Genomic DNA, 5,625 nt, shown 5'->3' on the forward strand with positions numbered 1-5,625 from the left:
ATAAATCTGAGGGCTTTGAACTACTTTCTAGTATACAGACATTTCAAAATGGAAGGTATTCATCTTTTGAGGGATGTTCTCCAACATGGAGATTGGTTGGCGCGAATAGACCTCAGAGATGCATACTTGACGGTTCCTATACAGGCAGAGCAGATGAGATTTCTACAGTTTCTATGGAAAGGACGGAAATGGGAGTTCAAATGCCTTCAGTTCGGGTTAGCTTCGGCACCATGGTGTTTCACCAAATTGCTGAAGCCAGTGGTAGCATTCCTGAGGAAGCAGGGGATCAGGTTGATTATTTATCTGGACGATATCTGTCTGATGTGTCAGGACAGGGAAGTGCTAGTTCAACAGGTTCATATGACTGCAGGATTGCTCCAGCAGCTGGGATTTCTAGTGAACTGGGAGAAATCGGAGCTAGAACCAGCGCAGGAGATGGAATTTCTGGGGTTCAGCTTAGAGACGACACAAGGCGTTCTCAAGCTTCCATTAGACAAAGTAAATTCAGTGAAAAAAGAGATCAAGTGTATGATGACAAGACGAGAGGTTTCTTTGAGGGAGATAGCGAGGCTGGTAGGACGTCTGTCATCATCGATTCAAGCGATATTCCCAGGTCCGCTGCATTACAGAGCGTTGCAGAGACTGAAGATAGAGCATCTTCGGAGAGGCCTATCTTACGAACAAAAAGTGGAATTGTCGCAAGAAGCGAAACTGGAATTGGAATGGTGGTACCATCACATGGAAGCGTGGAATGGCAGGGCGATATTTGGCTCATCCCCGGACCTGGTGATAGAATCCGACGCCAGTCGTTGGGGATGGGGAGCCAGGTGCGGAGACCAAGCGACAGGAGGGAGATGGTCGAGCGAAGAGCTAGGTCTCCACATCAATTGCCTGGAACTTCTAGCGGGCTCCTTCGCTGTCCAGTGTTGGACACAGGAAGGAGTCAAGGCCGCCATACTGTTGAAAATGGACAACGTTTCAGCAGTCAGATATATAAATCGGCTGGGCGGAACAAAGTCGCAGAGGCTGACAGAGATGGCCAAGGAGTTTTGGCAAATATGTCTCCAGAAGGGTATAACCGTGAGAGCAGAGCACTTGCCGGGGGATCTCAATCAGGTAGCAGATTGGAATTCGAGGTACCTGAGGGATTCCAGCGATTGGCAGTTGCACGACTCAGTGTTTCAGGAGCTGATGCGTCGCAGGGGTCCCCGTGCCGGACGGATTTGTTCGCCTCCAGGCTGAACAAGAAAATCTCCAGATTCTTCAGTTGGAGACCAGATCCGGATGCGGCAGCGACAGATGCATTTCTGCAGGTTTGGGGTCCAGGAAAGGAGTATGCCTTTCCCCCCTTCGCCATGATAGCGCGCACAGTAGCGCAAGTCAGGCGTCAAGTACCCACACTGATTCTGATAACGCCAGACTGGAGAGGTCAGCCTTGGTTTCCGGATCTGCTGGAGTTGTCTTTCGAACCTCCGATTCGGTTGCCGGTCAGAGAGGACATAGTGCTAAATCCAGCTGGAGAGCTGCATCCGTTGGTCGAGTCAGGGAAACTGAGCCTATTAGCATGGGCGATTTCAGGAGAAATTGGGCTAAGCCGGGACTTTCAGGCACAGCTCAAGAATTTATCAGAGAATCCTGGGCTCCAGCTACAGGGAAAGCTTATAGACTGGCATGGACTAGATGGGATAATTGGTGTTTGGAGAGACAGGTTGATCCCTTACGTACAGATGTAGTACACGTTGTAAATTTCTTAGCAGCACTAGCAGCACAAGCGAAGGCCTACAGAACGATTAATAATTATAGATCAGCAATATCTGCAGGACATACATATATAGAGGGTAAGCCAGTAGGCGAACATCCTCTGGTATGCAGGCTTATGAAAGGTATTAAATGCATGAGACCTCCTACACCTAGATATTCTCGCTTATGGGATGTCAATATAGTGTTGAGAATGTTCGAAGCTTGGCCAGACAACGAGTTATTGTCTAGAAAAGCTTTGTGGGCTAAATTAACCACATTGCTATGCCTTATTTCTTGTAAGAGGGTATCTGACGTGAGAGCTTTGGAAGTAAACAGGAAATCTTTTTCCCCATTAGGAGTAGTATTTTACATAGAAAAGAGAACAAAGACGAGCATTAAATCCGTTGAGTACATGGCTTTCCCAGATAGGCCCAAACTGTGTCCAGTCAGATGCCTGAAAGTGTATGAAGAAGCAGCGAATAAAGTGAGGCCTGCGGGGGAACATCAGTTGTTGATAGCTATTAGAAAACCGTTCAAGGCAGTGACGTCGGCCACTTTATCTAGATGGGTTAGGTGGTGCATGGAAGAAGCAGGTGTAGATGTGAGTCAGTTTGGGGCACATTCCACTCGAGGCGCTATGGCATCATCTGCTTTTTTGGCAGGAGCACGTTTAGAAGATATTTTAAAAGCTGCAGATTGGTCTAATGAAACAACATTTAAAGATTTTTATTTTAGACCTGTGGACCAAGTAGCGTCGTTGGTGGTGAGTAAGCTTTAAACGAGCATAATCTGAGCCTCCGAGTCTTGACATAGAATACAGATTTTCCATACATTCGTTACAGAAAGTCATGATTCTATTAAAGACTCGGAGGCGAAAGATTATTCCACCCAATTCAATCGCAGCGATGTAAGTGGATGATGTGATATTCATATGTGTTGTAATATTTGTTTGGAAAGATGATAATGTTAACGATAATGTTATTATATGGTTAATGCTTGCGATTGCCCACCCGTTCATGATGAGATCGGTAACAGTTTTATTCCTTTCAGGGACGGAACAGAGAGCGGCACCGTGAAGAAATGCCAGAGAAAATTAAGTCGTCTACCGGTTGGGGCGCAAGTTGTTGGATTAGCAAAGGAAAGAGGAAGGACTAAGGACTTCTGACATATTATAGAGGAGAAGTAGCGGTGATTGGTGTGAAGAAGTCACGTGTTTTGATCACCAATGAAAAACGAACTACAAATATATTGGGTTTTATTGGAATTGTAGTTTTTCTGGTTTTTCATGATTGATATGTTTGGTTTAATTTTTGCTGCTCGAGTTTAGTAAAGAGAAGTAAAGCATAATCTTTCGCCTCCGAGTCTTTAATAGAATCATGACTTTCTGTAACGAATGTATGGAAAATCTGTATTAGACTCCATTTAACTGCTATGGAACACAGTCGATGTGACGTCTAACTTATACACTTAAACAACCCTTTCATAATATATGGACTGATTAAGATATCTATTAAGTTTGATACAATATTTGGTTAATCGGTGTACGTGTGCATACATTTAGCTCCCCATAGGAAGAGAATTACTTATCAACCCCACGTAGGTATCTACAAACATAAAAAAGATTTGGAGCCCTCAGAAATATATAATTAACAATATGTTCACACAATCTAACAAAGTTAATATGTTATTCCAATTCTAGTAACACAGTTAGTACTAAGTTAGAATTAACTCAAATACATTAGTGAATAAGATTGGGCAAAGACAGGCACGTTACCATGAGAAAGACGTATTTCGTATCCCAAAGATGGCGCATATCGAGATTACTTTCTGCTGCGCGTCAAAGACGGACTTCGGGAAGCCTGTTACCATGACGATGGAATAACACTCTTTACAATAGAGACGCCACTCTGCGCCTCGCGCATCATCCGACGCGTTACGAACTTGGACAAGCACAATACGGTAAGAGACCGTCTCAAAGTAGACAACGGCTATATTTCTAATCTCGCATTGACTAGCGCGCATGGCGTTTAGACGGATGTTTCATAACATTGCGTGAGCACCAGAACAGAACGATTAGACTTGACAAAATGCATGAACAGTATTATTCTCAAGCTAGATGCACACAGAAAGAAATGCTTTATATTTGAATTGTGAAACTACGTTGTAAGACTCAAAGTGACACAACTCTCTCAATTAGACAATACAATATATTGTGAGTTAGTATGTGACAACTAGACAGCTAATGAAACGTATTTATCATACAGGGATTAAACCCAGTTATTTGGCAACTTTCTACACTAAGTTCACCGGGGACATTGAATTGGAAGGTAAAGCAACTAACCAGTTACAAAATTATTAATGAATACGTATTAATACAGCCGATTGGGTCAATTTACCGTCACTAATTATGTTTTGTTTTATCATTTCTCTAAACTTTCTTTTGAACCCTTTAATCCTCCCATTCACCAACCCTCTTCTCTCTGTGCCTTTATGTTATTTTATTTATTTGTTCATGTACGTTTCCAAACATTGAAATGTGACTTAACATTGAATATCTTAACTCGCATTTTTTGTGCTACATGACTGAATTATGTAATGTACATGAAATTGTTTTCGTATTATATTATTTTATACTTGGAAGAATAACCTATACCATGTAATCAGCCCTGATTTGAGAAAGGCTTATGAATAAGCCGAAACACGTGTCATTACCAAGGGCAACCATGAATAAACGCAATGTGTGACAACACTATTTTGGCGTAGTTTTAGTCTCTTAACTCAGCATCTTCTCAATACCATTCATTGGTGGTTTACTTGGCTTTTCTTTTTTTTTTAAACTTTTTTTATTGGTATTTCCAATTACACTAGGCTCATCATCAAATATGTATAAAACTCTAACTGTATAAACATAACCAAAATGACCCCAAACTCCCCCCCCCACCCCCCGAAGATCTGAGTCTCTTGTATGACAATGCAGGCACTTAAGTTGAAAATATGTCCAGGATCCTGATTTTGTGGGGGCACCACTGCTCCATGTAGTCCGACTGGAGATAGTCCAGCACTGCACCCCATTCCTTCCCGAAGGACCCTACCGAGCCTTGCAAATTGTGCATTAGCCTTTCCATTGCCACCAATGCCCATACCTTCTGAAGCCACCGGAACAACAATGGGGGATCTTTTTGTTTCCAATTCTGTGCAATTGCAAGCCACGCTGGTTTAGGATGATTTTACCTAACCCCAAAAGTTCGACTCCCAAAAGTTTGACCCCCAATTTCCTGTATATATATATATATATATATGTGGGTGGGGGAGTATATAAAAAATGTATAGGGGTAAGGTGGGGGTCTCTCCCCACATATATATTTGCGGGAAATAGAAAAGAAATAAGAAAAAAAATAATAATAATCTTTTGGTAAATCAAACCTTTGGGTTTGGTAAAATCACTTAGATTCAGCCACGCTGCAATGACCAACCCTGTAAAGTTCCTCCATTGTGCCTTTGATAGTGCTTTGGCCGTGTGGTCTCATAGCCAGCAGAGCCAAACTCTCCCCCCCATTTGGCCTGCGCTCGGAAAGATAGCTTGCATCTGGTGTCTTACGTCTACCCAGAACTTTTGTATCGCCTGCCAGCCCCACCAGATGTTTCCAGGTGCCCTCCCTTGAGCAGCCCCTCTAGCAAAGTTTAGACGTGTGTGTATACATTTTATTCAATCTCTAGGGGGTATAGTGCCATTGAGTCATCACCTTCACCCACATTTCCCTCATCTGGACCGCACGTGTTAGTTTAGGGATATTTGCCCATAGGCCCTCCCATTGCGGTCTGCTGATATGCTCCCCTAGTGTGTCTTCCCATTTTTTCATATAGCTCCATTTTATGGTCTCTGTT

At 42.9% G+C, this 5,625-nt stretch overlaps 1 long non-coding RNA gene across 1 annotated transcript; it reads left to right on the plus strand.

The window, feature by feature from the left end:
* The first annotated feature begins 3,600 nt into the window (after positions 1–3,600).
* LOC138497784 (uncharacterized) lies at positions 3,601–4,486 on the plus strand. The gene is made up of 3 exons (XR_011278644.1): positions 3,601–3,699; positions 4,005–4,067; positions 4,382–4,486. It is a non-coding gene; the product is annotated as an uncharacterized lncRNA (long non-coding RNA).
* The last annotated feature ends 1,139 nt before the right edge of the window (positions 4,487–5,625 follow it).

The sequence above is a fragment of the Ambystoma mexicanum genome, chromosome 5q, assembly GCF_040938575.1.
Source record: "Ambystoma mexicanum isolate Mex_15411 chromosome 5q, UKY_AmexF1_1, whole genome shotgun sequence".
Lineage (NCBI taxonomy): Eukaryota > Metazoa > Chordata > Amphibia > Caudata > Ambystomatidae > Ambystoma > Ambystoma mexicanum.